General features: G+C 46.3%; 1 protein-coding gene across 4 annotated transcripts in view; it reads left to right on the top strand.

Annotated features, from left to right (window-relative positions):
* Window positions 1–2,212: 2,212 nt before the first annotated feature.
* LOC144669325 (protein kinase C and casein kinase substrate in neurons protein 3) overlaps window positions 2,213–25,129 on the top strand; it is a 60,822-nt gene continuing 37,905 nt past the window's right edge. For 2 of the 4 annotated variants that reach the window (XM_078531689.1, XM_078531685.1), the window contains exon 1: window positions 2,213–2,985. The gene's annotated coding sequence lies outside the window, so the exon portion shown is untranslated. Of the gene's footprint in view, window positions 2,995–25,129 lie in introns of all 4 variants that reach the window. The other 2 variants (XM_078531686.1, XM_078531688.1) reach the window with 2 other exon arrangements.

The following is a 25,129-nucleotide window of genomic DNA, read 5'->3' as shown; positions in this document are numbered from 1 at the left end:
TCCTGGTCAGCCATGTGAAGGAAAGCAAGTTGAAGAATCCACCATCATTGTCCATAACTCCAGACTACAACGTGCATGTGAAAAGTGCAACTCAGGGTTCTTGGGAAGGGGGTGGGTGGGGAGTTGGCTCAGCTGGCTGGACGCCTGGTGTGGATCAGATTGATGCTAACAGCAAGGCGTTCGATCACCGTTCTGGATTTGAGACCTGCCTCCCTGTCCTACCCGTGGTGGAGGCTGTGGCGCTGTGGGTTGGACTGCCTTTGGGCAGAGAAGATCTACCCTTTTGAATCCTTTTAACATCTTAAATACTTTTGATGAGACCCCCCCCCTCAATCTTTTATGAAAATTTGACAGATTTGTGGTCACTTAAATCAATTGTGGTTTTTTTTTTTAAATTTCCCAGTTTTGTTTCAAGCTGAATACAAGTTCTGGAACTGCTACAGTGGGGCTTGAGCTTTCATTCTCTGGATCGTGAGTTGCTGGGTCACTAGTCCAGTAACATAACCACAATTGCCACCATACTATAGTTCAGCGGCTATTCCGAAGCTACCTGTCGCTTTTGGAAAGCGGCTCCATCGATTGTTAATGTGACCACTAGGTGGAGCATCAAGTGTTTTTGGGTGCATTGACTTCAATCCAAAAGCACTTCAGTCTGACAGTCGGCATGGAGATGTCTGCCAAGCTTCCAGCTCGCTCAGTTATTGATTGAAGGGGGATTACATAGGATATAGGGCACAGATATAGGCCATTCAGCCCAACCAGTCCATGCCAGTGTTTATGCTCCACTCACACCTCCTCCCATTTTTCCTCATCCACATCGATCATCTATCATCTCTGCCCTCATATGTTTGTCTCGTTTCCCCTTAAATGCATCTGTGCTATTCACTTCAATCACCCCCTGTGGTAGTGAGTCCCACATTCTCACCACTACTTGGTTAAAAAAAAGTTTCTTCTGAATTCCCTATTGGGTTTCTTGTTGACTATCTTATATTTACAGCTTCTCGTTATGTTCTTCCCCACAAGAGGAAACATTCTCTCTGTATTCACTCGATCAAAGCCTTTCGTCATTTTAAAGACGTCTGTTAGGTCACCCCTTAGCCTCCGTTTTTTTTCAGCTTAGCATCGGTGGTAGGAAAAATAATAGAATCCCTACTAAAAGAGAGAATAGAAGAACATCTAGAAAAGAAAAATATAACAAATGAAGAGCGTACTTAGTAGAGCACATACCTCCGCCATGCTGTGTTAACTCACCGTTATTACAATCGCCTAGCTCTTCCTTGAGGTTGATGCTCTGTAGCCACAAAGCTGAGAAAGGAAACCTTTTTTATTAAGAGCTTCCATCTCACTGAGGAGGATTCAGGCCAACCCGCAAACCAACAACCTGCTCTGAAAACTCTGCTCACATTTTGACAGGGGTGACAAATTGCAGCACAGTAGCTGAGACATTCTAAAACAATCAACAACATTTTAAATTAAACAACCCACAACATTCTTAAAAAAAAGTCAATTCGCCCTATGTCCCAATGTTAACGGATTCTTTAAAAAAATTCCAGGATCTGGATCTGCATCTTTGCCAAAACCTAATAAGTTCTTCCTTGGGCCATACCCCATCTGTGCACCAAGTTTCGTTGAAATCCGTCCATTGATTTTAGAGGCATATTGTTTACAGACAAGCAGACTAACAGGAGCAAAAACATTACCTCCACCCACTTTTAGTGGCAGAGGTAATGAATAGTCAGTATGGATCTCAAAAGGGAAAATCTGGCTTGACCAACCTTATTTCAAAAGACTAATGGATGACTAAAAGTTGTGAGGAGGCAGTAGTAGAAACTATAAAATAAACAAGATCAAAATTACAGACCCAGAGTCCAGCTCCAGCAATGCACATTAACTCTGTGCGGTCGTAATGACTCTATTACAAAATGCACCTCCTGAACGAACAACTTGCATTTTTATTGCGCCTTTCGCAAACTCTCAAAGGCCCCAAGTGCTTCAGAGCCAGTGAAGAGCTTTTGAAGTGTACTCACTGTTATAATGTACCTGGCATGGTACACATACACACACACACACACAAAAATAACAGGAGTATTGCTGTTCTGTGGTCAGTTAAATGGCTGGGTTGGTTGTTGGGGACACCACTCAGAGGTCCACGACAAAGTGGGGAGGGCGGAACTGGTCCAAGTTTCCCAATCAGAAAGCATGCATACTGGGTGAAGCCAGTATGTGATGCCCCACACAGTCAAATAGCATGCTGCCCCAAGCATTTCCCAGGCTCAAACAACAACAACTTGCATTTATATAAGGCGTTTAATGTAATAAATCACCCCAGGGCACTCCTCAGGGGTGTAATGAAACAAAATTTGACAAAAAGCCACATAAGGAAATATGAAGAGACCAAAGTTTGGTCCAAGACGTAGATTTTAAGGAACATCTTAAAGGAGAGAGGGAGAGAGAGATTTGGGGGATGGAATTCCAGGACATTTCACACATGAAAAATGGGTCACTCGGGAGAGATATAAAGGGGCTGTAGAGTTGCACCTTAAGTGTGAGCCAGTACCGTCAGAAGAGGAGAGGGAGAATATTTGAGTGTGTGCTCCTTGAAAATAAAAACACAACCAAGCCTTGCGAAGTAACCTCCCTCCCGGCTCCAGAAACTTTCACAGGCTAGTGACGTTTCTTTTCCAGTGCTACTACTACTCTGCACATGCTCAATGCAAGGGGGACACTCCTCAAGTTTCCCTCTGAAGGATCAGAGGGAGAGAGAGAGAGAGAACGAGATTGAGAGAGAAATAAGAGAGAGAGAGACCGACAGGACAGAGTCAATCAAACAGTGCAGGCATTCTGGTCTTCAAGCCAGCGCCAAGGATTTAGAAGACACTTTTATCCTCAACTCCAAAAGAAAGAACTTTGTCCCATTGATTGGCTTTTTAAAAATAGAAATCACAGCAAACACATTAATTTGGAGAGAGTTGGCGAACGACTGAGGTGAGTCTTGTTAAACATTTCTGCGTCTGCTGCTGATCCTTTCTGTCACTGTCAATTCTAAATTTGTGACAAATATTCCTCTTTTTTTTGGAAAGCAAAAGTTTTAAACTGGTCTTCCAAAAAAACAGACTGGCCCTATTTAATTCTCGCTCGCTGTTTGTGTGTTTGTGTGTGTGTGTGTGTGTGTGTCTGTGTCAGTGTCAGTGTCCGTGAGCACATATCTAAGCAGCTCGCTGCACAGTTATAAATAAATGGGTTTTATCTGTGGCTGCATTGGGCATTACGGGACTAGCAATAATTCCACTGCTGTCTCTGCCAAGCATATGGTTCGGCTATCAGCTTGCAGCCTTTGTCAAAGACTTTTACAGACTGGAGGCCAGCCAGGTCTGCAGGGAATACTTCCCTCTTTTCCCAGGAATTGTGCAGCATATTATAAATCTTGGAGAAGCTTTTAGTGGCGACTGCATCTGATGTGTTGGAAAATAAACAAATTCTTTTTCCACAGTGAAGTACAATTTCTTAAAGGGACATTCCCTCTGTGTGAAAATAAACTTTAAATACTGCTGGATATCCACCAAACCGGGGAGGATTTCCATTCAGGCCATCCTGTTTTTTTTTTTGATTTATTGTTTCCCTGAAGGATATTAGTGAACCAGAGGGGTTTTTAATGCCAATCAATGATAGTTTGATGGTCTCCACTCCTGAGGCCAAGTTTATATTCCAGATTAATTTTTTACTAATTGAGTTTAAATTCTACTAGCTGCCGTGGGTGGGATTTGAACCCATGCCCCCAGAGCATTAGCCTGGGCCTCCAGATTACTAGTCCAGTGACATTACCACTACACCACCATCTCCCGTTTGAACTTTACAGAAGCAACTCGAAACCAATCGGACGCCCTCCTTGCCAGTGTTAAATTCAGTATTGGCTTGTATAAGAAAATATAGAAAATATAAATAGAAAATATATGGCACAGACAGAGGCCATTTGGCCCAACAACCATTTGGCCCAACAACCATTTTCAATGGGGGTGGGGTGGGGTGGCGCATTACATCTCAGCTTAATTGTCCTCATACTGAGTCCATTCATGTGCTCTTTCCAACAAAGGTCACTCGGTAGTATTGGTCAATCTTTTCCCATGTTAACCTAAATGGTCCCATCCAGGATAAAGCAGCCCACTTGATTGACACCCCAGCCACCACCCTAAACATTCACTCTATCCACCACTGACGCACAGTGGCAGCAGTGTGTGTACCATCTACAAGATGCACTACAGCAACTCACCAAGGCTCCTTCGACAGCACCTTCCAAACCTACGACCTCTACCACCTAGAAGGAAATGGGCAGCAGACATGTGGGAACACCACCATCTGCAAGTTCCCCTCCATGCCACACACCATCCTGACTTGGAAATATATCGCCGTTCTTTCACTGTCGCTGGGTCAAAATCCTGGAACTCCCTCCCTAACAGCACTGTGGGTGTACCTACACCACATGGACTGCAGCGGTTCAAGACGGCAGCCCAACACCACCTTCTCAAGGTCAACTAGAGATGGGCAATAAATTGCCAGCAACGCTCACATCCTCAGAATGAATTTTTTAAAAAAGTGAACCCGATTAGTGTTGCTCAGGCCCAGCACGAATGGTGCATCTACCCAGCATGCCATCAAGGGAGCCTTTAGTGAGCTAGCTGTCCCTCCCATCTTCCCATCCCCCTCTCCACCTCAATCCCCCTTACCCCCCACCCTCTCTCCACCATACTCAGACTGGGTGAAATAGTTACGTGGCGGGGGGAGTGGGGGGGAGAAGCTCTGACACTTCCTCTCAGTTATACGTGTTTGAGGGTCATCCCGCCACTCAGCACTCTCAGTGGGCAGCTGTGCATTCCCGGTGGGAGCGCCTCCTGAAAACGGCTCCCTGCGGACTTTTCCCAATCATTTATTTCGACGGGCAGAAATATCACAGAGTTGCGCCCCCTCCAGTTTCCTGAGACCCAGAGGCAGCACCAAACTGCTCCATTTATTCTGAACACAAGGCCAGCAGAACGTAACGCTCAAAGGCCATTGATGACGAAACCTCGTTCAAGAAGCATTAAGTTTGACAGACAAGAGAATTTCTTGCATAGCTCCTGCAACAGCAACTTGCTTTTACACAGCGCCCTCAATGTAGTAAAATGTCCCAAGGTGCTTTGCAGGAGCTTCATCAGTTAGAATCGGACACTGAGGCACAGGTGAACGTAAGGCAGGTTTTAAGGAGTGAGTTTAAGGAGTGATATTTCTTGTGTCCTTGTGATTTAAAGGATGGAGGTGAGAGAGAGAGAGAGAGAGAACCGAGAGTTTTAGGGAGGGAATTCCGGGTCTTAGGGCCTTGGCAGATGATGCCAATGGTGCAGCAAAGAAATCTGGGTGGTCAAAAGATCTGAGACAGAGGAGCCCAGAGATCCCTTGGGTTGTAGGGCTGGAGGAAGTTACAAAGATAGGGAGGAGCAAGGCCATCAAGGGATGTGAACTAGCAGAATTTAACACTCAAAGTCCACTGATGAAGAGCAGGATTTAACCCTTCGAACGTCAAAATAATTTTCCTCATTGTAGTATCCAGTAATTATCTGTGACACTTTGCCTGTTTGCTTTTGTGGGCTCAAGCCTGTACTGAGTGCGCAGTCAGTATCTGTTGTGTATACATGCGCTCTCACACCTGTGTCTGCTTGGTATTTATGTTCCAACTATAGCTGAAACCAGTTAAGTGCCTTACAACTTCATCATAAGGATGAAATTCAGTCAAATAACTCCAGATACTTCATGTCAAGGTGAAATCATAACTTCAATAATTAGGAAAGCAACAAGTTAAATTTATGCTTTCATTTTGGTTACCACCATCACTGTATTTATAGCCTTTGCCTTTAGGCATCCTTATATCACTGTCAGACGTTCATTCTCTGAACCTCAACCATTTCCCTGCAGGCCCTCAACATACTTCACGTTAACGTGTTCACACACGCTATTAACACTGTATCAAAGCGCCTATAAATGTTGACAAAGGGCATCACTGTCTCGTCATCAAAGGACATCAAGATGCTAAGAGTCTGTTTCTGTCTCTGTTCTGGGATGGGCCAAATGGCTTATTCTCATCTCTGACTTTCCTCATAGTCTTAATGTTCCCGGAGACTTATGAAGTAACAAGGCTGACATTGCAGGACAATCAATCTGTTGTAACATCGTGGAAGTTTCCCCAATGACTCATCGGGTACAAGCATCACATGGCATAGAACTGAGCCAGACTGGCCAGAAAAGTGCCAGATTTGTGCTGTGGACTGCTCTCATCGGTGGTAGAAAAGAAATGACTTTCATTTCTATCATACTTCTCATAGCCTCAGGATGTCCCAAAGCATCTGCACTCAAACATACTACATTTTTGAATTGTTGACACCGGTGTGATACAGCAAGCGCCCATGAACAGCATTGTGATGTCTGTTTTTGCGATGAGAGTATGTGCTGGGGCAGGACAGAGGGGGAGAATTTTCGTGCACCTCTTCAAATTGTACCATGGGGTCTTTTGTGTCCATTTGAGAGGGCAGACAGGGCCTTGGTTATGTCTCATTCGAAAGACAGCACCTCGGAGAGTGCAGCATTCCCTCAGTACTGCAAGGGAGCGTCAGCCTTGATTTTGTGTTCAAGTCTCCAGAGTGGGACTTGAACCCACCGCTCTCTGGCTCTGAGGCAAGAGTGCCATAACTTATCCGTGGGTGTGGTGGGGGTGAGAGGGTTCTGTGTCCCCAGGGTGCAGAGGATAAAAATGTGTGCACCATCATTGGGGTTTTTTTTCAATTCATTCATGTGAGTATCACTGACGAGGCGGTCAAAATCCTGGAACTCCCTCCCTAACAGCACTGTGGGTGTACCTACACCACAGGGACTGCAGCGGTTCAAGAAGGCGGCTCACCACCACCTTCTCAAGGGGCAATTAGGGATGGGCAATAAATGCTGGCACAGTCAGTGAAGCCCACGTCCCGTGAATGATTAAAAAAAATAAAAAATAACACCATAGAGCTGCTGAGTGATGCCATGGAAAGAGCCAGCACTTTCAGCCTCCAGTTTTGGTGCTACGCATCATCCACTTTCTAAGGTGATCAACAAGGACGTAACAAGGCAGAACATTAATTTTGCCCCCCACAATTTCCTCCCCCCTCCCCACTGTCCGATTATCTCCCATGGAAACTAGCACACGAGTGTGGTTAGAAGTTTTCTTCAACCTCTTCTGAAGATTCAACACGTTGGGAGCACAGCATTCACCAAAGCAGAGTCCAGGTTCACACCTTTATTTAAATTTATCCTTTCATGGGGTGTGGGCATCACCGGCCCCACCAGCATTTGTTGTCCACCCGCAATTGCCTCTGAGCTGAGTGGCTTGCTCGGCCATTTCAGAGGGCAGTTTCAGAGTTAGCCACGTTGCTGTGGGCCTGGAGCCACGTGTTTGACAAACAAGAGGATTTCCTTGCGTAGCTCCTGCAACAACAGCGTGCATTTACCCGGCGCCCTCAATGTAGTAAAATGTTCCAAGGTGCTTTGCAGGAGCTTCATCAGTTAGAATCGGGCACCTAGGCACAGGTGGAGGCAGGTTTTAAGGAGTGAGTTTAAGTCGTGACATTCCTTGTGTTCTTGTGACTTAAAGGAAGGGGAGAGAGAGCGAGAGAGAGAGAGAGAGACCAGGTAAGGTCAGAGGGGTCAGACAAGGTGAGGATGGACCATTTCCTTCCCTAAAGGGTAATCGTCAACCAGATGGGCTTTTATGACAATCGATGATTGTGCCATGGTCACCGTTACTGAGACTAGCTTTCAATTCCAGGTTTTATTAATTAAAATTTAATTTTATTCATTAAATTTAAAGTCTACGAGCTGCCATAGTGGGGATTTGAACCCATGTCCCCAGAGCATTAGCATGTGACCTCGCCCACTCTCTGGATGTGACAGCAAGAGTCAGTGCTTTGACCTCTGACCTTAGCACATGACAGTTAACTTCTATCACTCTCAAGTGGTAAATGATTGAGGGTCTGGTTCAAGTCTCTTTCTGCTCCCAGTCCAGATTATCATTCCGTCACAGTGTACATGTGTGGACATTGGGTGGTAGGGACAGAGTCTATGATTGGCTGAGATGCCTGTCCTCTATGGTCAATGAGGACATGTTGATAATCACTGATTTAGGCTCATACAGTGAGCATTTGAGTAAAGTGCTGCAGGATCACTGATAGGGGAGGTGCTAATATAGGAGGTTAGCAACTTCCACTCGAGGAATGAGGGAATTGGAAGCAGGTAGATAAGGTGGTTAAGAAGGCATATGGGATACTTGCCTTTATTAGCTGAGGCATAGAATATAAGAGCAGGGAGGTTATGCTGTAACTGTATAAAATGTTAGTTCGGCCAAAACTGGAGGACTGCATGTGCAGTCCTGGTCACCACCTTATAGGAAGGATGTGATTGCACTGGAGAGGGTGCAGAGGAGATTTACCAGGATGCTGCCTGGACTGGAGGGTCTGAGCTATGAGGAAAGATTGGATAGGTTGGGGTTATTTTCCTTGGAGCAGCGAAGGTTGAGAGGGGACCTGATAGTGGTGTATAAGATTATGAGGGGTATAGATAGGGTGGATAGGAAGGCACTTTTTCCATTAGTAGAGGGGTCAATAACCAGGGGGCATAGATTTAAGCTAAGAGTAGAAGGCTAAGAGGGCAACTGAGGAGAATTTTTTCACCCAGAGGGCGGTGGGAGTCTGGAACCTACCTGAAATGGTGGTTGGGTCAGAAACTCTCATAACATTTAAGAAGTATTGAGATATTCACTTGTGTTGCCATAGCCTCCAGGGCTATGGGCCCAAGCGCTGGAAAATGGGATTAGCGTAGTCAGATCTTTGTTGACTGGCGCAGACATGATGGGCCGAATGGCCTCCTTCTGTGCTGTAAACGTCTATGAGTCTATAATCTTCTGGTAACCAGTTTCGAAGTAGCGTTCACAGGAGCCAGTGAGGCACGGTCATCTGCCTCCCTCTCACCTTTGTCCTCCAGAGTTGGAACGGTGCCAATGTGGGAGACCCAACAAGAAGGAAGTGAGGAAGAATCACAAAAAGAGAGAGAGACAAAAGCACGCGGTAGTGTTCAACTACGAGGTCAGAGGGTCTCAGGTTCTATTCCCCCATCTGCTGTTCAATGCGGATCACTTGTCCAGTGAAAGTATGTGAACAATGGGCGAGGAAAGGGTCAGGTCTTGCTGTGAAGTCCTTTGCCACTAGGGTAGATATCCGACGCCTGCTGCTTAACCCTCAGGCAGTGGCCAGCTGGGTGAGGTATTGGGAAGGCTGTCAATGCCGCTTGGAGATGTAGGCCAGCGTGGAACCAGGGCCTTTTCACTGGCAAGAGCAAAAAAAAAATAAGTCAGTCTCCAAGCCTCCCACAGCCCCTGGTCTACGTTGTCAGTTTTGAAGCCAAGATTACGTTGCTCCACCTCTGCCCAAATTTAGCTGCTGCACTGGATGATGCGATGGGTTTGGACAGAGTGTGGCTCAGGCTCACAATGTGATATCGAGCCTTGGGAGGGGAGAAAACTGGGGTGCAACGCAAAATTACACTTGGCAGCATTTATTGGATGCTGGAAACTTTTGAATGTAGTTCTTCATTTCAATCTTAAGTGTTTGTCTTTTAGAACTTGGGCCAAGAGTTAACCCAGCAATCTCCTAGAAGGTTTAATTTCTAGCCCCTGCCCTGAACTGATTAGTAGCATTGCAGCAACACGAGGGGGAGGGGGGTGGGGTGCGTGAGGGGGAATATTCTTCATCAAAGCAGATTTAGTTCCAAGCCAGTTTTTATTGGCATCCAGGGCTGTGGTAAGCGCAAAAAATATACAGCCTCTTATTACAGGGCTGGAAGGGGAGCAGGAAATGAAAACAGAAAATCCACAGCAAGCCGGTGTCTGAAATAAAATGGGTTATTGTTTTGGGTGGAGATCCTTCGTTGGTTTATAAGTGAGCGTGTGCAGTGATTGTTGGCAGACCACTTGACTGTAAAAAGCATCAGCACCGATTCAGGGTTAGATCTGAAATGTCCATTTAGTCTTTTCCCTCAAATATCTCTGGCACGTTCTGCTTCAATTTTGTAATTCCAACAGCTGATATGTAGATATATGCCAGATCAAGCAGCATACGAGTTCTGCTAAACACTAAACCTTCCCCTCCTCTCATCCCCTCTCCTCCATTCACTTCAACGAGATTCCAGACTGTGTCAATACAATGTCCCAGAGTTAAACTCTTAGTTACTCTCCACTTGCCTGGGTGAGTGCAGCTCCAACAACACTCAAAAAGCTCAACGCCACCCAGGACAAAGCAACCCCGCTTGATTGGCACCACATCCACAAACATTCACTCCCTCCACCACCGACACACAGAAACAGCAGTGTGTGCCATCTGCAAGATGCACTGCTGCAAGTCATCAAGGCTTCTTAGACAGCACTTTCCAAACCCGTGACCACTACCACCTAGAAGGACAAGGGCAGCAGATACATGGGAACACCACCACCTGCAAGTTCCCCTCCAAGTCACATATCATCCTGACTTGGAAATATATCGCCATTACTTCATTGTTGAACAAAGAACAAAAAAAAGTACAGCACAGGAACAGGCCCTTCGGCCCTCCAAGCCTGCGCCGATCATATTGCCCGTCAACTAAAACATTTTGCACTTCCGTTGCTGGGTTAAAATCCTGGAATTCCCTCCCTAACAGCACTGGGGGTGTACCTACACCACATGGACGCAAGAAGGCGGCTCACCACCACCTTCTCAAGGGCAATTAGGGATAGGCAATAAAAATGCTGGCCTAGCCAGCGATGCCCGCATCCCATGAATGAATTAAAAAGTGGCATTAATTTTTTTAAAAAAATTATTCAGTCATGGGATGTGGCTGCAAGTGTAGCATCTTTGTACAACCCAGTAGTTTGCTAGGCCATTTCAGAGGGCAGTTAAAGTCAACCTTATTGGTCTGGAGTCACATCTAGGCAAGACCAGCAGATTTCCTTCCCTAAAGGACACTAGTGAACCAGATGGGTTTTTATGACAGTTCAGTAGCTTCACAATCACCATTACTGAGAGTAGCATTTTATTTCAGATTTATTTAATCAATTGAATGTAAATTCCCACAGCTGCTTTGGTGGGATTTGAACCCACATCTGCAGATCATTAGTCCAGGCCTCAGGGTTACTAGTGCAATAACATAACCACACCACCATACCCTAAATATCAGAACAAAACTGTGGCAAAATCAACGAGAACAGCAAAAATTGGTGGGATCAGAATGCGCTGGTGTCACATTTGACGGAAAGTGTTGTAAAATCAAGAATGGAGTGAAATCAGCATGAGTTGGAAACAAAATCAGTGCAATCAGAGAGAATAAGTGGCAATCCGTGAGCAAAATCGATGTGAAATTAGAGGAGCGCGAGACCAGTGCAGAGAGAGAATGAAGACTTTGAACGACAAGAGGCAAATAGCAAGATCAGAGAAAATCCATCCGAGATCAGTTCAAGTTGAAGGTGGTGGGGGGTTGCTGCGTAATTGCTGGGCTCAGCAATCTCAATCAACAGAAAAAATTCAGCTCCAATATGCCATTGGAAATAGGACGATTGATGATACTGTGTTCCTGTTCTTGGCCAAAATAAAGCCAGAGGGTTGTAAGAAATCGACGATCGACTGGCTTATTCTTTTCTCTGCTTGAAACCTCTGAGCAGGTTTTCTGCTAAATCCCTGATTCTGACACTGGGATTGTTTGGGCTGCCAAGTATTGTGCTTTGGACTGATGTCAGGGAGCTCTTCAGAGGAAGGGTGACAAGCGCTTGGAATAGACTTCTGGGTAGATCAATGAGAGTGGAAACCCTGGAATTATTGAATGCAGGAGGTGATGGGGGATCAGCGCTAGGAATGGGTGAGCTCATGGCCTTCCTTATCCTATCCATCTTGTGTGACATGATTTCAATGTGATATTGCAAAACAGGATATGAGCAGAATGAACTTACTCCCTGCGCCCATAAAATAACCTTTATTTCCCTGCTGGAAGGGCTGCCTTTTGGATGAGATGTTAAACCAATGCTGCATCTACCCTCTCAGGTGGTTATAAAAGATCCCCTGGCACTATTTCGAAGAATAGCAGGGAGGTTCTCCCCAATCTCCTGGCCAATTATTTATCCCTAAACCAACCACAAAAAAAACCCCAGAGATTATCTTGTCGTTATCCCGTTGCAGTTTCTGGGAGCTTGCTGTGTGCAAATTGGGTGGCACGTTTCCTACTTTGCAACATTGACTAACTTGAAATCAACTCTTATTGGGTGTAAAGTGCTTTGGGACCTCCTGAGGCCATGAAAGGCACTATAGAAATACAAGTTCTTCTTTTTAATCCAGAATTTGTCCAAGTACATATTGGGCAAGCTGGGCAGTTACCAGATGCAGCCATATAGGGCTAGGACCACTTGAGGAGTTAACTAAAGGCATTGGGGAGGCCAGCGTTTATAAGGTGGCCCACTGTGTTTGCACCACAAATCCAGTCTTCCTTATCCTGGCAGCAGAACTGCAGACCTACGAAACACTATTTACTAATGTAAACAGAGAGGCATTTCCTAGAAGCTGTTTGTCAGGAATCTGAAAGAAGCAATTAAGCACTGAAATAGGTCACAGCTTATCCTAGCTCACTTGCTTTAGGGAGTCGAGGGGCCAGCCACTGGCTAACAACTTCACACAAGCACAAAGATACTGTGACAGGTGCAAAGCCTAAAGGTGCTCTTCCGTAAGCCCCACAACATCGTCGAAACCTTCAATTCTACGCTAGTCAGTCATTGGCACTTTTTCAGGATTTCTGTTCCCCGGACGTGGGTGACACTGGCCAGTTCACTACCTTTGTCTCTCCCCAGTTGGCTTGAGAAGATGTTGAAGGGTTTCAGCACTGTTTGTTTTAACCAATTGAATGGCTTACTTCAGGGAGCATTAAGAGTGAATTACTTAGTGCGGACTAGAGTCAATTATAGACCAGACCAGGTAGGGGTGGCAGGTTCCCTATTCTAGTCATCCCAACAACTAGCTATCATCATGAATTTTTTGTTGTTAGCCATCAATGATTACAACTCAATTACAACTCTTTACTCATTACGTCGATTACATAAACGTGTCATGGTAGGCCTTAAACTCATAAAGAAAGACTTGTATCTATACTTTTCATAACCTCAGGAGGTCCCAAAGCACTTCACAACTAATGAAATACTTTTTGACGTATTGTCACTTGTGTCGTGTATGAAAACAGGGCAGTCAACTTGTGCGCACCAATCTTCCCAGATGGCAATATGACAATGAGGAGATAATCTGATTTCGCGGCATGGTTGAGGGATAAATGTTGGCCAGGACATGGTGGAGAACTTCCCTGCTCTTTTTCGAAATAGAGCCATGGGATTTTTAACCCCCCTCCCGCCCCCAGCCAGCAGCGCCAAAGGGGTCTCGGTTTAACATCTCACTCAAAAGACGGCACCTCCAACAGTGCAGCACTCCCTCAGTATGGGATTTTGTGATCAAACTTCTAGAGTGGAACTTGAACCTCCTTCTGACTCAGACAGTTTTCGTTGGAGCAGAGAAGACTGAGGGGCGACCTGATCGAGGTGTACAAGATTATGAGGGGCATGGACAGGGTGGATAGGGAACAGCTGTTCCCCTTAGTTGAAGGGTCAGTCACAAGGGGGCATAAGTTCAAGGTGAGGGGCAGGAGGTTTAGGGGGGATGTGAGGAAAAACCTAGAGGGTGGTGACGGTCTGGAATGCACTGCCTGGGAGGGTGGTGGAGGCAGGTTGCCTCACATCCTTTAAAAAGTACCTGGATGAGCACTTGGCACGTCATAACATTCAAGGCTATGGGCCAAGTGCTGGTAAATGGGATTAGGTAGGTCAAGTGTTTCTCATGTGTCGGTGCAGACTCAATGGGCCGAAAGGCCTCTTCCGCACTGTGTGATTCTGTGAGACAACTTCTGAGTTGCTAGTCAATCAGTGTAGTCGTTACACAACTGCACCCAACTAACAAGCCTGTATGAATGCATTAATTCAAGCCCAATACTATTCTCCTTCTGCTTTGGTGAATAAGCTTGGCACAGTATTGAAACGTTCAAAGCTAAAGAATCCAAGGCTTGATTTCCAGTTGGTGCTGACTTTACTGGTGCAACAGTTCTGGTGCACACCACCTTAGCTAAAACAGGGCTAGGGAGGATAAAGAATTTTGCTTGGATTCCTATCCCTATGCTTTTTGAGGCGCTAGATAAATGCTGTTGTTGCTTATTAAGAGAGACTAAGGAGGAGATTTGTGAATCATTGACCATGATTATGAGGAAATCACTGAATTGTTATGATGCAAAAGGAGGCCATTCGGCCTGTTGTGTCTGCACCAGATGAGCATTATGACTTAGCGCCATTCTCCTGCCTTTTCCCCATAACCCTAGACATTGTTTCTATTTAAATAATCATTTAATGCCCTCTTGAATGCCTCGATCGAACCTGCCTCCGCCACATCTCCAGGCAGTGCATTCCAGAACCAAACCGCCCGCTGTGTGAAAAAGTTTTTTTTCGCATCACATTTGCTTCTTTTGCAAATCACTTTAAATCTGCCCCCTCTCATTCTCGATCCTTTTACGAGCGGGAACAGTTACTCCCTATCTACTCTATCCAGCCAATGAACACTTGGAAACAGAACAACAGTGCCCATATTAAGTAGCTCCTCCTCCTCCAGGTACCAGGCCCTAAGAGGGCATTGGTGACCATGGACTTCCATTGGATTGGTCCATGATTACACTTGGCAAAGTACTGCAGTGGTTTGCCATTACTTCTGCTCCATGGCTGACCAGGAGACTCTCCCACTCTTACCGCCTGCCGTTAGGCATATTGGAAGGATTTACAGGCTGATAAGCAACCTGTTTGGCCACGTTATGAACACACCTTCCGCAGCCTGGAGTGGAGCCTGAACCCCAAGCATCTGCCCCACAGGTAAGGACACTGTTATTGCTCCACAAGACCTCCATTGAGTAACTGCAGATCTATTAGTTCTTCTGGTCAGACTAGGTGTTGTGTCTGGTTCTGGTTGCTGGGACATAGATAAGAAAGTCAAACATTGGAGGCATTACAGAGAAGAGCCATAAAGATGATGGTTGATGTCAAAAGGTCCGAGTAATGAGGGGAAACCTGGAGAAACTTAGGCTTAGAGGAAAAACTTCTCTACACATTCTACAGGCCCAGAATGCACTGCCTGGAGGCAGGTTCAATGGGAGTTTCTAAAGGGAATTGGATAAGCACCTGAAGAGAAAACATTTGCAAGGCTACGAGGCAAGGGGAGTGGGACTGGCCGAGTTGATTTTGCAGAGAGTTGCATTCCACGATTCTCTAGCTTTCAAGGAGATATCTGGGGATGGGGGGTGTGATTTTATAAAGGTATGGAAGGCAGTAAGCGGCGTGGGATGGAGGTAAATCCTTAAAATGACACAAGACTAAATAACAAGAGCGGAATGTGGGGGCTTGGGCTAAAACGAGTAAGTGGCACATTTAGCATGGATATGAGGAAGTTCTGCACATGATGAAGGATTAACATATAGAAAGGGCGCTCTGATAGACTAGTGGAGGCAAGGCCCCAGGATTATCAAGGAAACAGTTGGATGCCATCAAGAGTAGCTGAATGGGAAGAGTAGCTGAATGGCCTAACATCTGTATTTATCTTGTTATCTGCACTTCTCTAATTCTGGCCTCTTGAGCATCCCTGATTTCAACCGCTCCACCATTAGTGGTCACGCCTTCAGTTGCCTGGGCCCTAAGCTTTGGAATGCCAGGGTGCTTTGCCACCTCCCCCTCTTGCTCCTCCTTTAAAGACACTCCTTAAATCCTACCTCTTTGAACAATCTGACCTAACATGGTACCAAACCGCAAAAGGAGGTATGTAGTTTTATAATGTTCCTGTGGCACACCTTGAGATGTTTTATTGCATTTATCTAGCACTTTTAATGTAAGTTGTTGGTGTTACCTTGCTTCCCAATCTCTGCATCAGGAGTGTAAAGGTTGTTTGTTTTTGGCAGGGTGGCTTGTGTTAGTTGTAATTTGAAGCCATGCTTTGTCTGCCTTGGCTCAGGAGGTATTCTTGTGGCTTTGAGAGTCTGCTTCTAATCAGTATCATTTTTGAAAAGCTCTAACTGGGTCCATTAGGATACAATAGTGTCTGATTGAAAACACATGCAGTGCGGTAGCTCAGTAGCTCAGCGGTTATGGTGCAAAGCCATTCCAAGTTCAGGAGGTGTGGGGGGGGCGCATGATAAATGTCAGTCAGTCAGTCATAAATGTCCACGTCACAATCGACTTCATTCAGTATCCAGTGGGCAGAACGCTGTTAAACCTTGCAACAGCAGCCTCCCACCAACTTGACCATCCAGTGCTGTCCTGGGGCCTTGGGCATGGAGAGTGCTGCATAGCGCAGTGGCACACAAAGAATTCCTGAGCCACCTGGCGATTATTCCTCACTACCTGCCCATTCTGTGGAATGGACCATACTTTTTATTGTATCGTGCCAGAGGTTGCACCCTCTTGTTTAGCCCTTGGGAGAATCTGCTTCGAAAGTACTGGCTGCCCATTGTGCCAAAACTCATCACTGGGGCGGTGATAGACCGAACTGGTCGAAGCACCTCCTGCTCGGAGCTTTCCTCAGGAGCACAGTGGCAGGGCAGGGGGGTGGGGGGAACCTCCGAGTTGGAGTTTGAACCCCCCACCTTTTGCTGCACACTGATAACTAAGACCAATTCAATCTGGTGTCAAATTCACACATGTATGATCTTGTAATGGGTGTTTGTAACCGGTGATGTATAAGTAGTTAAAAGAATGACCAGGGAGCAGCTATTATCTTTGCGTGAGTGTCCTGTCACTGGATATTCTTGGGGTCCTGTCCATCGTTTGCCTAGTCTTATCACTGTTGCTGGCTGTGCTTAAAAGGAGCATGGGTCAAAATCGAGATACAAAGAAAAAGATACTTGCATTTGTATCGCGTTCTACAGCCAATGAAGTCCTTTCTTGAAGCGTAGTCATTGTTGTAATGTAGTAAACGCTGCACAGCAAGATCCGACAGAATTGAGATGATCATGAAATCTTTTTATTTGGTGGTTATTTTTGAGAGATAAATATTGGCCAGGACATCAGGGAGATCTCCCCTGCTCTTCTTTGAAAGAGTGCTGCGGGATCTTTTATGCCCGCCTGGCAGATGTGGTCTCGGTTTAATATTTGATCCAAAAGATGGCACCTGAAACAGTGCAGCTCTCCCCAAGCACTGCACTGGGAGTGTTGGCCTGGATCATGAGCTCAAGTCTCTGGAGTGGGACTTGAACCCACAATGAGGAGAGAGAGTGCCAACCACTTGAGCCCCAGCTGGTCCCTACAATACTATAATGCAGATTCTCGGATTCATGGGTGCCGAATTCTATCCATTCCCACTAGAGGCGGGGTCCATGCACCCCCCCACATAAACGTTGGAGTAGAGCCCATCTCCACTTGACCGTCTTGCCCCATTGCCAATTAATGGCTGCCAGGTGAGCCTTCTGCGCCATCCAAGACTGTTCCAGCTCGGCGAGCTGCTGGCCATAGTGCTCCAATATTACGGTCCCTCCCATCTGCCATCCCAGCCCCGGCAGTGCTGTAAAATTCTGACCATGCTGTCTGAGAGGTGAACCTTTACCGTTCATCATCTCAAAGGAACTATGGCCACTAGGGTGAGGGTGGTAAGTGGCCCTGCGATTAGACTGCGGACTAGAGATGCCGAGGGATGGATTGTCCTCTTCAATGCCAGGGTATAGTTATTTGGGGCTGGACAGAAGCCCTCATCTTAACATCAAGCGCCGGGATGCTCTTAACGTCCAACCCAAAAAAACAGAAAATCAAGGGCAGTCTGATCTCGGGACAGGCTCCACCAAGCTCTAACACGCCGGTGTTGAAGAGGAAAAAGATTCTGGCCCTTTCCATGTCTTGAGAGCTCCTGAGAAATGGGTCCTTTGGTGAAGTGCCAGAAACGGTCATTCCCTTCAGAAAATGGGAGTTACAGCATTTACAGCTAGTCAAGTGAAACATCGCCCTTGCTGCTTGGTAGAATATGTTTAGGAGGCAGAAAATTTCACTGAGACTAAAGAGTTTTACCAGGAATATTTCCCGGATAACACGTGTTCAGGGCCGACGTGCTCAGGCATTCCTACTCTAAGCTGGTAGATGCCATCAAGCTGTCTCCAGCCAGATTCTCCCGTTGCCTAGCACGCAATGTCACAGGGTGGGGTGCACTGGAGCAGCTGCTGTGTTGCATTAACAGCTCCTTGGCTCGGGACAGTTGGCTGCGTATTTGGGATCTGTTTGCTGGAATCTACACATGTGCCAAAGCCCTGCTGGCTGCTCAGAATGTTTAATTGTTCCAAAGGCTTTTCTTCCGCAAGTTACTGGTCTCTTTATTTGGCCTTTATCTGGGCACTACGTGGCCTACTAAGTCTCAAATTTCCGGACGGAAGTGCGCCGATCGCTGTATTAGGAAAAATGCCGCCTTTGCATCTGAAAACTAAGGCCTATCGCCGTTTGAGGCCCCCACTGTAGGATTAGTGATCTCAGATTAAACCGACACGAACAACACTCGGAGAGCGGGCTCCGGCAGTTGCTGCAATCCGTACAGCACTTCACTTTACATTTAATCACCTGAATGTGAAAGGAGGAGTGTTCCTTCCGATCCCTCCTGATCGCCAACACTCCCTCCCTCCCTCAAATTCTACCTCACTTGTAGTAACGTTTTACATTACAGGCGCTATATAAATGCAAGCTGTTGTTTACAATGGAAGCACGATGTAAACGATTGAGAATTTAACAAACCGACAACCGACAACATATGATTATGGACTTTAATGCAAAATGCAGAGTGGACCTTCCATTTTTATTTTGTAGATTAACCTGCATTTTGCAACAATATTGTAGTCATTTGTATACTGAAATGCTCGTAATTGCACTAGCCTATTATTTGATACTTTATTTTTATTTTAATGATTGTCTATAGCTATGTTATAAATTATGATTACTCATTTTATTTTTACTGGCATGACAACTCAGCACCTGCTGCCACGAGGATTTATCAGTAAGCCAATTATCTGTTTCGTCTCAGCGAAATTTTCAGGGTACATTACAGCGTCCACCAGTGTCAGTGCTTCCAATGGGGTGGGAGGGTGTAATTACAGTGTGACTCATTGTTTCCATCATAACACAACAACTTGTGATGGATACAGTCGACTGGAACTTCTCACAGATGTGAGCTTTCTAATACATTGAAGATAATTAATTAAGGAAAAATTCCCAGGGCTGTGGGAAGGAGCAGGGCAGTGGGACTAATTGGATAGCTCTTCCAAATCACTGGTCCAGGCACGACGAACTACGTGACCTCCCCCACTGCTGTATCATTCCATTTTGGTCTGTTCTGGTCCAATTATCCCCTGACCTACATCCTACTTCAGTTGAAGACCATACCTGATCGGCTCTGTGCAAAGTTACTGGTGATCAATCGACATCACATATGTACATTCTGCCCCAGTAACACATGGCTAACTCTATGCCTAGGGAAAGAAATGCTTATTATGGTTACTATCTTGACACAACTGCCAGGCAATGGCCATCTCCAACAAGAGAGAATCTAACCATCTCCCCTTGACATTCAATGGAATTACCATTGCTGAATTCCCCACCAGCAACACCGTGGGGTCAGTGGGGGTGGGGGTGGGGGGGTGGGTTGCCTGGGTGTTAACTATCCCAGCCATATAGCTCCTGTGACTACAAGAACAGGGCGTAGGTTGAACTCTGTGGTGTGTAACTTGCCTCCTGATTCCCCAAAGCCTGTCCACCATCTACATGGCACATGTTAGGAGTGTGATGGAACATTCTCCACTTGCCTGGATGAGTGCAGCTCCAACAACATTCAAGAAGGTACACACCATCTAGGACAAAGCAGCCCGCTGGATTGGCACCCCATCCACCAGCTTAAACCTTCACTGTATTCACCACCGAAGCACAGCATCTCATCAAGGCTCCTTCAACTGCACCTTCCAAACCTGCAACCTCTACCACCTAGAAGGACAAGGGCAGCAGATGCATGGGAACACCACGACCTGCAAGTTCCCCTCCAAGATTCAAAATAATCAGCAAAAGGAGTAAATGTGATGTGAGGAAGAATTTCTTCACCCAGAGAGTGGTTGGAGCCTGGAACAAACTTCCTGAAAGGGTGGGGGAGGCAGGTTCGATCGAGGTATTCAAAAGGGAATTGGATCGTTACCTGAAAAGAGAGAATGTGCAAAATTATGGGGATAAGGCAGGGGAGTGGGACTAGGTGGAATGCTCTTTCAGAGAGCCAGTGCAGACTCAATGGGCCGAATGGCCTCCTTCTGCACTGTAAAGATACTGTGAAGTCACACACCATTCTGATTTGGAACTATATCGCCGTTCCTTCACTATCACTAGGTCAATATCCTGGAACTCCTTATCTAATAGCACTGTGGGTGTACCTATACCACATGGACTGCAGAGGTTCTAGAAGGCAGCTCACCATCACCTTCTCAAGGGCAATTGGGGATGGGTAATGAATGTTGGCCTAGACTGCGACACCCACATCTCATGAAAGAATTTTTAAAATGTGCAGGTGCTGACTCATTTTGGGGCATGAGGTGCAGGGTACAGGGTATGATTTCCTTGGGTATATAGTTTACTGTTATCTCATCCAAGAGGCCAATCTTCACCCTGCAGCGAGTGCTGGCAGGTTCCACGCAGTTAGGGACTGGACATTTCACCTGAGACTGATCCCACTTCACCGTACACCCGTGTGCTTTCCTGCAGGAGTTGCAGGGTAGGTAAAGATGAGAAGAAATGCCTGGCTTATTTCCTCAGATCCAACCCAGATAGGCTGGTATGTCAGCCTCCTGAGCATCACCCGGATGAGACTAGCTTACTCAGCACGCGGGTCTTCCTACACTATGGCTTTGGCACATCACTGGTTGGTGCGTTTAGCCACTTAGACCATCAGGGGGAGGGCCATTCATCCTCTTGAGGCTTTCTGCCATTCAGTTCAATTATGGTCGATCTATATCTTGGCTCCGTCTACCCACCTTGGTTTCATAACCCCTTAATACTCTTAACCCTCTTGATTACAGGAGAGTACAGAACTCAAATAGAGCACAGGGGTTACAAGTCCATCCTTCACACACCAGGTGCCCAACCTCAGTCATGTCACCATGGAGCAATCAGAGAAGCAGAGTCATTCTACAAGCCTTTCAGTCATTCAGTATCCAGAGCAAAGGGTTTAAGAGCAGAATTCCTACTGACTGTTCAACTGGCAATGTGGGAAGATGGTGCAGGAGCCGTGTTGCTGGGATGATGATCTGTGGCTGGTAACAAGTAGCTTGTGCCCTCATTATCGATAGTTGAAAGACAAGAGGCCCCAGCTATTTGTAGCTATCTGCTAAACACGCAAAGCCAACATCAGCCTGAAGTAAAGATAGGGATAGTATATCAACGTGACATTCCGAAACACATTAAATACTTCTCTGCATTCCTGTGTGGTGTGTTGATGGCTCAAAAAGGGTGTGTCACCCACACGCCTCCATAATTAAAGTTGCAAGGTGGGAAGCATCAAATTTGTGGTTCAAATCCTAACTCTGTTATCCCCCCGCCATCCTCAACTTTCTCGCCCTCTATCCAGCCCCCATGTGCTGAAGAGGATGATGTTCCATGTTCAGCAGCAGCTCTCTGAGATAGAGGTAGCTCTATCAACATGAACATAACTGGCAGGGAAAGATCAACTAGTCGATCAAATCTACCCCGCTCGCCATCTGAACTCTACCCCAGTCAGGAATCAGTTACAGAGTGTCAGCAGCCATTGCTCTAGCCAGCAATAGGAGCTTACTGCTCTCTAAGATAAGAACAGCCCAACATCCAGTCTATTCCTACACTTAAATAATCTAAACTCATGTCCTTAGATCTTCATCAATCTGTCAAGTCAGAATAATCTGTCAACAGGCACGTTATCCAACCTTTTCATTATTTCCATAAACCTTGATCAAGTTGCCTGTCTACGTTGCTTTAGAATAAGTAGCTCATCCCATCTCATCTTTCGTTTCAGTCAACATAGCATCAGCAGCCTATTGAACAATGGAGATCATCGCAGCCTTACCCCAATCTTGTTCTTATCCAATATTCACACACCGGCACTTTTCCAGAAGTAGTGCGGGGAGGTTACTGAATAGTTAATAAGGAGCGGGAATCCTGGCCGATTTGTCCCTTCCTTAATCCATGGGCTAATTGTGTTGGCCCATTTTCATTCTTTCTTCGGCAGCCTCCTGTCTCGTGGGGTGGTGTTTTGTGCCTTGGTGGTCAATTCTTGGTGGTCAACATCTCCTGGCATGGCTCAGGGGCCCCGCTCTGGCAGGGCAGTCTCTGCCGCATTTGCTGCAGAGGAAGACAGTGGGCTGAGAAGGCGCACGATTCAGCAGCCCCTGTTTCCTCTGGGCTCAGCTAGCTGAGCTTTCCGTTTCTCCTCGCTTCTTCCAGCGTCCCTCCGAAAAGTCAGTCTCCAAAGTCCACGGCCGTCAGTGACTGTCTCCCAGTAGTTTGTGCCAATGTCCACCATCTTCAAGTGAATACACTCAATGACTGAGCATCCACACCCCTCAGCGGTATTTCAATTCAATTTAAAAATTTACTCCCAGCACAGCCTAGGGCTGAATTGAGGCAAACTTTACAATCATTACAAGCAAAATAAGAAAAGAAATGGTAGAATAACGTACCGATCATCAGATTAGAGAATTCCAAAGAGTCACAACCCTCTGAGTGAAGAAATTTCTCCTCATCTCAGTCCTAAATGGCCAACCCATTATCCTGAGGCTATGCCCTGTAATTCTAGGCTCTCCAGGAGACGGCCTGTCTGCATTTGCCGTGCCAAGCCCTCTCAGGATCAGACCGCCTCTCATTCTTCAAAACGCCAGAGAGTATGGGCCCAGCCAACTTAACCTCTCCTCAAAGGACAATCTTCTCATCCCAGGAATTAATCCAATGAACCTTCACTACACCCTCTCCAAGCCAAGTATATCCTTCCTTAAGTATGGAGACCAAAACTATAGAGTACCCTGGCTGTGGTCTCACCAAAGCCCTGTACAATTGCAGCGAAAGTCTTCTTTATTCTTGTACCACAACCCTTTAGCAATAAATGCCAATGTATCATTAGCCTTCCTATCTGGTGTGTCCAGCCTTCGACAGCAGTGATACCATAACCAGTAAGTGGGGCGTGTTTGGATAAATGAGTACATTGAGCATATAATGAGTATATAAACTATTTAATGAGAAACACGACTAAACATCAAGGGCAACTCAAACCATTTTGGGTTTCTCAGACCCTTAGAACACACAAGAAGAGAGAGTGGCGGATTGATGTTTCGGAGCCTTAGGTTTAGAGAAATACATTTCCCTTTGGTCAAATTTGAGTGACTTGCTGTAACTTATCTAGCCAAAAGCAACAAATTGTTTTAAAAAGTGAGACAGAGTTGATTATCGCACTAGGTTGAGCACCTCGACACCCTTCGCTGAACCGTCGGGGTCAACGGTCAAGGGAGAGAAAGGACTTGCACCTCTCGTATCCTCAGGACGCCCCAACGCGCTTCTTCGTCAATTAATTATCTTTGAAGTGTAGTGTGGGCAAACATGGCAGCCTGTGTGCACAGCAAGGTCCCAGAAATAGCAAATGAGATGGACCAGACAATCTACTTTTTTGTGGTGTTAGTTGCGGCGTCGTGGAGGTCTTGTGGCGCAGTGTCACTGCCTCTGAGCCAGAATCTCCGGGTTCAAGACCCACTCCAGGACTTGATGGCCAAGGAAGGTGCAATCATAACGTGGCCAAACAGGTTGAGTAACAATTTATAAATCCTTTCAACACACACCAATGGCAGGTGATAAGAGTGGGAGAGGTTCCTGGTCAGCCATGGAAAGAAATTGGAGCCTTCACTATCACTATCCATAACTCCAGGCTACATCAATATGTATGTAAACGTGTATGTTGTCATGGGCAAACCCGGACTACTTGGGGAGGGGGGTGCCAGTTGGCTGGTGTAGATCAGTTCAGTGCCAACAGCATGGGGTTTGACCCCCATTCTGGCTGGGGTGGATTTGGGACCTGCCTCCTTGCCTTACCCGCGGTGGAAGCTGTGGATTGCGCCTTTCAGGCGGAGAACTCGAGGAGAAGTGGTTGAAGCCTGAATGCTGGTTAGGACCTGGGAGAATTTCCTACCCTTTAAATGGTGGAAGCAGGCGGGCTTGGGTTAGTGTTATATCCAAGTGAAGTGCTGAGGTCCAGTAAGGGGTTTTGGGAGGAGATGGTGCTGCTTGTACTCACAGCTTGCTGACTGAGGGGCAAGAGTTCCACAATCAGCCAAGGTGACAATTACTCAACTTACAGCACCAACACCTTCTCAAGGGCAATTAGGGACGGGCAATAAATGATGATCTCGCCAGTGACACTCTCATCCCATGAAAGAATTTTTAAAAAAATTCTACTTTGGAGCAGGGCATTGTTACGCTAAAATAAAAGCAAAATGCCGCAGATGCTGGAAATCTGAAAGAACAACAGAAAATGCTGGAAAAACTCAGCGGGTCCGGCAGCATCTGTGGAGAGAGAGAAACAGAGTTAACGTCTCGAGTCCGTATGACTCTTCTTCGGAACTGAAGACAGGTAGAAACGTGACAGTGTAAAGCCCAGCTTATTTTGAAAAAACTAACCCATGAAAACTAACCATGATAAAACACACTGGCTTGTTGATCATGTGGATATGTGGACCACATCAATAATAAAGGTATTGCTCACTAAATTACGCCATTTCTAAGTCAGCTGGAGTCATCTGCTGAATCTACTGCTTGCTACCGGCGTGTTGTTCGAGTTTGGCTGTTTTTAGCTCTTCAATTGTCTGGCATCGTGTCCCTCCTCCCAGCTTCCCCCACCCCACCCAGTACCACCCTCCCCACCACCAACCACCCCCCCCACCCCCCCACCCCCGTGTCCCTGCAACTTTATCCTTTTCAGCT

Source organism: Cetorhinus maximus, chromosome 29 (assembly GCF_964194155.1).
Source record: "Cetorhinus maximus chromosome 29, sCetMax3.hap1.1, whole genome shotgun sequence".
Classification (NCBI taxonomy): domain Eukaryota; kingdom Metazoa; phylum Chordata; class Chondrichthyes; order Lamniformes; family Cetorhinidae; genus Cetorhinus; species Cetorhinus maximus.
The sequence above is the reverse complement of the archived record's forward strand: the minus strand, read 5'-3'. Positions and strand labels throughout refer to the sequence as shown.